This window comes from Nannobrachium achirus, assembly GCF_963921795.1.
Source record: "Nannobrachium achirus genome assembly, contig: SCAFFOLD_37, whole genome shotgun sequence".
Lineage (NCBI taxonomy): Eukaryota > Metazoa > Chordata > Actinopteri > Myctophiformes > Myctophidae > Nannobrachium > Nannobrachium achirus.
This window is the reverse complement of record NW_027664585.1, coordinates 1,248,951-1,259,595: the sequence shown is the minus strand read 5'-3', so window position 1 is coordinate 1,259,595 and position 10,645 is coordinate 1,248,951.

The following is a 10,645-nucleotide window of genomic DNA, read 5'->3' as shown; positions in this document are numbered from 1 at the left end:
GAGCCAGACGGGGAGGCCGAGGAGGGAGAGGACTAACCTCCACCAACATTTAAATGTTGTAATTTTTATTTGTTGATTGTTTTGTTTGGATACAAATATATATATATATGTTTATATTATTGTCAGTCTCTTTTTTGGTATCTTTGCAATGCACAACAAACACTGCATTGAACACTTTGGGATAATGCTGGGGCAGAAATGCTTCATTTGTCAATATTAAGCATTTTCAGTAAAAACAAGAGTTTATGTTTTAAGTGTCACCTTCAAAAGAATGAAGAATGAAGAATGAAGAACAGTGGTTCTCAAAGTAGATTCCAGGGACTCTGTGGGTTCCTTTAGGGCAGGGGTGGGCAACTTTGATGATGGCGAGGGCCACTTTATTTCCACACTCACTCCAGAGGGCCACATTGCATATTGATACGTCCTATTTGTCATTCTAGTATCATACAAAAGAAGCAAAAATAGCCGATCTACAAGCTCAAAAACATATTTTTTAATTGGAATCCTGAAATGTATGATTTAATTTCAAAGACATTAAGTTATATACTCATGTTAAATTTATGAACTTAAATACATTGGACATAAACAATTACATGTTAATACTAATCATTAAGCTACTAATATCTTTCTGATGGAATTGAAGCAGGTCATGTTTGGAATTGTAACAGTTGAAATCAATAATATATCAGTATTCTGGTATTAACCTGCGTGCCGCATTACGTGAAGGTGGGGGCCGCATGTGGCCCCCGGGCCGCCAGTTGCCCATGTATGCTTTAGGGGGTCTAAATTGACCCATACAAGTCTGTAACTCAGACAGTTTACAAATGGAACCAAATGAACCCTTATGGGTTCATTTGGTTCAAATGGTACGCTGTCAGACCCAAATGAACAGTAAAATTGCATTTGACTATAATAGACTTGGCGAATGGTCAAACCCAAGTGGACAAGTGGCCGTCCCAAAAAGACTGCTTATTTGGATATGACTAATACAAGACCCTCCCCTTCCACGAGAGCACAGGTTAATCAATGTCAACCTGTTTCAGCTGTGCATGTAACGTAACATGTATAGGTCATACCCGGGTTGACATTTTGCCAACCCAAATATATAGTACATTCGGTATTGAGTTTGTAAATGGTCAAAGCCAATTATACAAGTTGACATCCCAAATATACGGTAAATTTGGCTTTGACTACGTTGGGAGCTCCCCCAGCCCCACCCCAAGACCACATGGCAATTAAGTAACACCTGTGCTATCCAAACTGACTGCTTTCACAAAGTCAATGGATGTTGAAGGGTGAGGACCTGGTTTAGAGAATGTGACAGTGATGGAAAATCTTCAGCATGTAAGTAGTCAGATGTTTTTGTTCTATAAATACTTTTAGTGATTTGAATTGACCATTTAATTGCAATGTACAAGCTCACTACAAATCAATGTATGTTGGCTAGTTGAACTCTTCTATGTATATGTATGTATGTTTTTACTTTATTATTTTTACATTGGAAAGTCAAGATTGCAGGTATGCTATTTTTGAAAAAACCTGGTTGTTGTTGTTTTTTTGTCAAATATTTGAGTGTTTCTTTATTATCCAAAGATTATAAATTGACTCCAAAGTCATGTTTCACATCCCACTTAGACAGTATATTTGGTTATAGACTTGTTAAATGATCAATGCCAAATGTACAAAAAGACAATACATTTGACTTTGACTGCAATAGAAAATCCAGATAATATGCAGGTTAAAACCATTTTGACTTGAAAAACTTGAATTATTATTTTATGATTATGCTATGTATTTTTAAAGGGATAATAATATTGGCTTACCAAATTTAGGCTACATGGTGCATTTTAAGGGTCTGAGCTACTGTTGTGTGTCACATGCACACAAATACCTTCCTTTTCTCATTGTTTAGAACCAGGACAATGAGACTCATGGCAGTGAGGGTGGGCCTTCCCCTCCAACCCCCCCTGTGACTGAGACGAAGGAAGCTGAGGTAAATACTAAATGGTGTGTGTGTGTGTGTGTGTGTGTGTGCGTGCGTGCGTGCGTGCGTGCGTGCGTGCGTGCGTGCATGTGCGTGTCCATCTGATTCTCTGGTTGCCTGACTGTCTTTGTTTAATCTGGCTTCAGGTTACCAGCACCCCCTCCAACCCGGTTGAAGGCCATGATGTTGAGGTGGAGGAAGAGGGACAGGTGCAACAGGAAGAGGAGCGAGATAGAGAGGAGGAAGGGGATTTGGAGGAAGAGGAGGAGGAGCAAGAGGAAGACGTGCAAGAGGAAGAGTTGGAACATGACGATGAAATCGTTTACGAAATGACTATTAGAGGCAGAGCCCGTTACAGGGTGCTGTTGGCTTTCAAAGAAGCTATGGAACTACTCCACGGGAGAGGAAACAAGGGGAATAAAAAATAAACAATCATGTTTACACTGTTGTGGGAAGAAAAAATAAACAATGATGTTTAAACTGTTGTCAGTCTTTTTTTTGGGCCATCTTGAACTCCCTGCTGTTTGGATATCATAGCACCCAAGGAACTTTAGAAAGACAAGTTATAAAGATTTGCTGTTATGTAAATATATCCTGTTTTTCCATAACATACATGGGTCATGGCCAAAAACACCAAAAAGACAGTCAAGCTGGCATGGAACTGGGGAAGGGTTAGCTGCCTAGTGGGCAAATCACTGTACTACAAAAAGACAGTATATTTGGCATTGTCTGACACAAGACAATCCCATCCCCCACCTGAGAGCCAGGTTAATCTATGTCAACTTTTTTTTAAGTGGGCATGTTATGTAACAATTATAGGTCATACCCAAGGTAAAGTTTTGTCATCGCAATTCTACAGTACATCCGGCATTGAGTGGGTAAATGGTCAATGTCAATTATACAAGTTGACATGCCAAATATACAGTACAGTACTCAGTCCTCACACTTTTCAGGCTGTGACACCCAGAATAATCCTATTTTAACTGGGGACCCTCCACCCTGACGAGCACTAAGAGTTGAGGCATTACGTTTTGTATAAGACGGTTCTATTATGAAAATAGAAGATCTACGTGCTCACAACGCGTTGTGTTGCGAGGCATTGTGAGCATGTAGATCTGCTATTTTCACAATGGAACCCTGTTATACAAAATGTAATGCCTCAATTCCCGCCTCTAATGTTTGATAATTTGGACAATGTTTAATTTGTAATTTTAAAGCTATTAAAAAGTCCTTAAATTGTCACTTTAGAAATGTGCAGATACCCTCTATACACTTAAACTTTATGTTGGTTTGTTTACTGTTGAGTGAGAAAACAATGTTGCACATTAAGTTAACCATCTGGGGACTCTCCGAAATAATTTGAGGACCCCCCAGGTTGAGAACCTTAGAACATCACTAACTCCCTGCTGTTTGTCTTAGCACCTAAGGAACTTTATAAATAAGTCATAAAGATGTTTTCTTCATTACCAAAATCATGTTGTTATGTAGCATAACATATACTGATCATGCCGAAGAGGACGGGCGTCATCCAGAAAAGACAGTCCATTTTTTATAGAGTTGGGAAAGGTCCAAAGCCAAGTTGACATTGAATGACCTTCTTGACCTGTGCCGGATTTAAAACCAATTAAGGCCACAGTTTTGGTTGGTATCACTACTTATCTGACATTTAAAACAGGAGACCTCTGTGTCCTGGGCCTCCCAACACAGAGCTAAAACCACCACGTCATAAATTTGTAAAAGACGTCCTCTATGAATTCTGCGGTACAATTGTGCTAGTTTAGGATCATATTGCAAAATGCATTACTCTATTATTGTTCTTCTGATAGAATTTGATTTAATGGATACATACCTTAGTCACCTTAATTTGATAGAAATTATATTGTTAATGTGTACCTGGTATCTTTACCTCTGAATGAATGGGCAAAAAAAACAATGAAACCTTTTTTTACGTCAACATTTTTTATTTAACAGCCTCCATATGGCAACAAGTTACTAAATAAAAACACACACACGCACGCACGCACGCACGCACGCACTCACTCACTCACTCACTCACTCACTCACTCACTCACTCACTCACTCACTCACACACACACACTCTCTCTCTCTCTCTCTCTCTCTCTCTCTCTCCTTCTCTCTAGTTAGGAGCTCCCTCCTGATGGGCCTTATGTTCCAGGAACAAGATCAACTGTTTTCTGATCTCTTCTAACTGGTCAGTGTTAGTTATAGGTCCATAGGTCGTCCCATGACTGTCATGGCCTAAGGAGCTCAGGATCCTTTGGGTCTGGCTTCCTGTTGTGGACGTCATCACCTGAAAAACATGACAGGAAACTATCAGAACTGAACAACACCAATAAGGGTCTATGGGTGTTCTTGACTTCAATATTAACGTACAACGCTTGCAATGGCGGTGCGTATGTCCACAACGCGTATGGAGCCCTCCAGGCCCATCTCGGTCCACACAGCCTGCATGTAGAAGTTGAGGCTGTTGTTTGGCCCAACAAACCGAGTGTAGAATACAAAGTCGTTTTTCTCTTCGCCTGGGACCCCAGCCTTCAGGGCCATCCACCTCTGGAGCCAGGAAAACTCCTGACTCGGGAGGTAGATGATTCTTTGACAAACCTATAATTACGGGGAGAGGTAGAGAAATGGAGAAAGCATATGAAGAGAAAGCATACAGGGTTTTAGGGGGTCCTCAGAGGTACTACAGGGGGTCCTTCAAATGTGTGATAGAAAGTTGTTTTCAACTTGTTTTATATTAACCACTTGAACGCTAACGTCCATATTCTGAGAACTTCAGCCAAAAATAGCAGATCTACAAGCCCACAACGCCTCGCGCTGCGAGGCGTTCTGAGCTTGTAGATCGGCTATTTTTGGCAAAGAGGTTTGGTGTAGAGGGGAAAAAGAGCACACTAAGTATAGAGTGATAAGTCAAGTTTATTAAAGGAGCTATAGTCAACTTTTTCTTGAAAAACGGATGCTAAAATAAAAAATGATATTCGAAAATAATTTATAAAAAAGGTATGCTCCATGTATGTGTTTCTGTTCAAAAATGTCCACAAAAGGCATAAAATAATTATAAAATAATCATTTTTATAAAATATGATCAAACATTATGTTTATTTTAGCATCTGTTTTTCAAGAAAAAGTTGACTATAGCTTCTTTATGTATTGATGGGTCAATTGGTTAAATATCTGGAAACACATGTCATGAACCCAAAATACACAGATGTATGTGCTGTCAAACGATGAAACTATATCGTATCTATGGGTTGTGGGGGTCCCTGCTTCATCTCTCTCTCGACTAAGGGGTCCTTGGCCTGAAAACGTTGAAGACCCCTGGTTTAAAGCAATGTAATGACATAAAATAAAGCAATGTATTTAATAGTACTTACATGCAGCAGGTAGCCCTTCTCAGGATCACCATGGGCCTCCTCGTAGTTGATGTCCTCCAGGTTTTTGAACACCATTAAACGGTGCCCGGTTGTGATCGCCCATCGGAGTGTTTGCAGTCCATAGTATCTATGACGGTCAGCTTCCGTCACTCCATACCTTTCCATGTGAGCTGAGAACAAAATAAAAGACACATAACTCTGCATGAATTATGGTGATGGATAACCTTTGTCATCAGCTCCCTAAGTCAGGGGTTTTCAAAGTGGTTGGCGGGGCACCCTGGGGTGCCGCGACGGCAGTCCAGGGGTGCCGCGAGATCATTTGATAATATTTGGAATTTATTTGGACACTTGAAAAAATATCATTTAATATTAAACTTGAAGTACAAAGTTATTTTCAGTCAGTTCTAACCAAAATGGCTATTATCTCAACGCTTTTCTCTCAACATAATCACTAAAATATTGTCACTGTCGGGCAGAAACCTTGTATCTCCAAGTTTCAAATGTCTACGTCTTTTGCCCTGCTTCATCATACAAGACCGTCTCACAAAACTAGCGAAAACAGCCGATCTACAAGCACACAACGCCTCGCATCGCGAGGCGTTGTGTGCTTGTAGATCTGCTGTTTTCACTAGTAGACATAGGCCTACAAGGTTTCCACCCGACAACGACGATATGCTAAAAATATAAGGTGCTGGGAGTGAAAATTAGAATGTAGGGGTGCCTCGGATTAAAACAAATATTTATGGGGTGCCCTGAGACAAAAAAGTTTGGGAACCGCTGCCCTAAGTCATGTTGTGATGAACATTGTTTTTTTCTTGGGCTTTTTGCCTCCAAGGGAGGTCCAGTAGACTGAGAGGAAATGGGGAGAGAGATGGGGATTGACATGCGGTAAATGTCGTTCGGATCGGGAATCGAACCGGCGACGCCGTGGCAACCATGCCTATGTGGTGGTGCCTATGTGATATGCGTCTTGACCAGTAGGCCACCGGACGCCCCGTGATGAACAATGTTAAACTGAAAGGACAATGATGAATTGTTATTATTATGTGAGGGAGATAACGTGTTATTGGCTTTTAACTAGCACTGTAGAGGTGAATATGTCGATTTCTACATCGACACTTACCAAGCACCTCTGGGATCCTTGTGGCCGTAACTTGTAGACAGGCCAAAAGATTGGTCGCTGATGGCATCATCTCGATTGAGTTATCTGAAAATGTCAGTATTATCATTCTAATGTTAATCAGGCTATAGACTTTGGTGGAAAATGTACTCACATTCTTTACCTCAGTGAAAGTATCAATACTGCAATATAGATAGCCATGTTTTTTGATAACTTTTTTAATATTCTTGATTGTATTTGTTCACAATTTCTCGTCCCAGACGTACAGTTGGACAATGCCAATTATACAAGTCAAAATCGCAAATATACAGTACATCTGGCCTTGACTAAATTAGACAGCCCCTCACTCTCAAGACCCCATATGACAATCAACTAACAGACCACATCATCCACTGTGGTACCATCAGAACACAAATCTATCGTGTTGAAAATTGAGTTTGAAGTTACAATGTGTGTGTATGGGGCCCTCAGGACCTCTAAATATTGAATCAAGCCAAACAAAAACTATTCAGGCAGTTCATAAAAGCCTCATGAGATGATAAAACGATCATTTTTTAAAAAAAATTTTTAGTGAAGTTTCCCTTTAATATTTACACATTTCTAGGAGGAGTAGCATTTCGAATACATTTTAACTTAGAATTTTAGGAGAGACAAACAATGTAACCTACCTATCTGAACCTCCTGAGACCTTTGACTGAACTCCCATCATCACCCACTGTGGTAACACAGCCAATCACGTTACAGAACATGATAATCAATTTCAAACTGTTTCAGGTGTGAATGTTACGTAACATGTATAGCTCAAACCCAAGTTTACATTTTATCATTCCAAATTTACAGTATATTCCACATTGAGTTTGTAAATGGTCCATGCCAATTATACAATTTGACATCCAAAATATACAGTATAATTGGCTTTGACTACGTTGGAAATTCCCCTCCCCCACCAACAAGACCACATGGCAATCAGCTTCCACCTGTGTCAATCCACATTCCACACTGCCTGTTGTCAGAGTGTCAGTTGCTTCTGCAGAGAGAGGACTGGTTTTCGACAGTAGACTCAAACAAAACAGACAACCTTGACAAACAAGAGATGGCAAATCCCCAAAAGGTAAGTAAATTGTTTATTTTCGTTTTTTGTTAGTTTGTTTGTTTATATGTTTGTGTACATTTGAAGAAAACACCATAGCCTCTGTGTCCTGAATGCAGAACGAATTTCCAAGGAGATGTATTTGTTTGAAAGCGGTGATTGGTGTGCAAACATTTGGTGCATGATCTTTCTATGATCTGTGCATTGCCCTCAAGATTGTAGATCTGCTATTTTTGAAAAATCGTCATTGTTTTTTTGCAAAACTTTTCTTTTGTCAAATTGACTCTTTACTTGGCATCAAAATTGTTGCAAACACCTTGAATCTTATCCCAACTTAACAGTCATGTTGGCTGAGACTTGGTAAATGGTCATTGCAAAGTTGACAAGTGAAAAAAAATCTTTAAAACCGATAGTGTCCTCTAGCTTGTAGATCTGCTATTTTTTAAATATCGTGATTATTTTTGCAAATCTTTAATTGTATCTTTGTAAAATACTTTTGACTCAAATAATATTTTTTCTGGGATATCCACGGGGCAGAATTGTGTACCATTGTGCACATACAAACCCATTAAATGCTTGGCAATGGAAGACCTTGGTCGATTTTAATCCTGGCAAAGCAACATGAGCGTTAATTATTGATTCTCATTCATGTTTATACTATGACAAATAGCAGATCTACAAGCTCACTATTGAGACATATTTGGCTTATTAGCCAGGGATCATTTGAAGCAATGCTATTTTGTCAAATTGACTGTTTACTCACCAGTTCTTTTTAGCATACCCTTGGTAAATGGTCATTGCAAAGTTGACAAGTGAAAAAAAAATCTTTAAAACTGATAGTGTCCTCTAGCTTGTAGATCTGCTATTTTTCAAAATATTGTGATTATTTTTGCAAATCTTTAATTGTATCTTTGTAAAATACTTTTGACTCAAATATTTTTTTTTCTGGGATATCCACGGGACAGAATTGTGTACCATTGTGCACATACAAACCCATTAAATGCTTGGCAATGGAAGACCTTGGTCAATTTTAATCCTGGCAAAGCAACATGAGCGTTAATTATTGATTCTCATTCATGTTTATACTATGACAAATAACAAATCTACAAGCTCACTATTGAGACATATGTGGCTTATCAGCCAGGGACCATTTGAAGCAATGCTATATTGTCAAATTGACTGTTTACTTGACCTTGCCCTTTGACATGTCAATTGCAAATTCTTGTAAACACCTTGAATCGTATCCCAACTCGACAGTTCATTTTTGCATAGACCTAGTAAATGGTCAGTGTAAAGTTGACAAGTAAAAAAAAATATCTTTAAAACCCATTTTAGAACTGCTATTTTTGAAAAATCGACATTGTTTTTTGCAAATCTTTTCTTTTGTCAAATTGACTCTTTACTTGGCATCAAAATTGTTGCAAACACTTTGAATCTTATTCCAACTCAACAGTCATGTTGGCTGAGACTTGATAAATGGTCATTGCAAAGTTGACAAGTGAAAAAAAAATCTTTAAAACCGATAGTGTCCTCTAGCTTGTAGATCTGCTATTTTTTAAATATCGTGATTATTTTTGCAAATCTTTAAATGTATCTTTGTAAAATACTTTTGACTCAAATATTCTTTTTCTGGGATATCCACGGGACATAATTGTGTACCATTGTGCACATACAAACCCATTATTAGCCAGGGACCATTTGAAGCAATGCTATATTGTCAAATTGACTGTTTACCTGACCACGCCCTTTGACATGTCAATTGCAAATTCTTGTAAACACCTTGAATCGTATCCCAACTCGACAGTTCATTTTTGCATACACTTGGTAAATGGTCAGTGTAAAGTTGACAAGTCAAAAAAATCCCATTTTAGATCTGCTATTTTTTTGAAAAATCGTATCATTTTGTTTCAGGCAAAGAAGCAGAGGAAGGCCCCAGGACCCGTGGCCTGCCCCTTCCCCGGCTGTGACAAAATTAAATCGGATATAGGCATGCATTTTAGAAGAACCCACAAGATAAAAAACAAGGGTGAAATCAAATTATTCTTGAAATTGGCCAGGGGGCGTATATATATGGACACCCAACCCTGCCCCATTCCTGGGTGCAAACAAAATGTAAATAAAAAACTAAAAAGGCACCTGGAGGCCCACGCCAGGTGGGATGCTCCCAAAAACCCAGAAGCTCAGGCCCGGCGGCTCAAGAGCCTCCTCCACCTCGTCAACTGGCAAGTGGTTAAATTAAACCTCGCCGAGGTGCGGGCCTCTGGGCCGAAAGTCCCCTTGGCCACCGAGTTTGATCTGGAGGAGGGTGTCCCAGCTGAGCCCACGGCAGAGGGCTCAGCTGGGATTGTGACATCCCAGCTGGCGGAGGAAAACTCCACCAATACTCCCCAATCCCCCCAGTCCTCATCACCCCGGCGTCCTTGCGACAACTGTTTGCGCCTGAGGCGCAGGTTGGCAAGGGCCCGGGGTGAGGTGGAGGAGTATGAGGAAGAACTCAGGAAGGCCCAGGAGGGAACGGCCAAATGGAAGGCCCTTTTCCAAATGGCCATAAAGGCCGATCCTGCAGACAAAAAGGTCCTCTACCGGTGTGCGACCTTGAAGGATAGCCCAAAAAAGAGACAGGTATGTCTGTCTGTCTGTCTGTCTGTCTGTCTGTCTGTCTGTCTCTCTGTCTGACTGTTTGTACTCATCTGTGTGTGTGTGTGTGTGTGTGTGTGTGTGTGTGTGTGTGTGTGTGTGTGTGTGTGTGTGTGTGTGTGTGTGTGTGTGTGTGTGTGTGTCCATCTGACTTTATGATTGTCTGACTGCCCTTGTTTAATCTTGCCAGGCTGAGAGTCACCAGCGCTCTGGGGATCCAGCAAAAAGGCGACACGAAGAGGTCTGTATTCATCTGTGTGTGTGTGTGTGTGCGTGCGTGCGTGTGTGTGTGTCCATCTGACTTTATGATTTTCTGACTGCCCTTGTTTAATCTTGCCAGGCTGAGAGTCACCAGCGCGCTGGGCAAACGTCAAAAAGGCGACATGAAGAGGTCTGTATTCATCTGTGTGTTTGTGTGT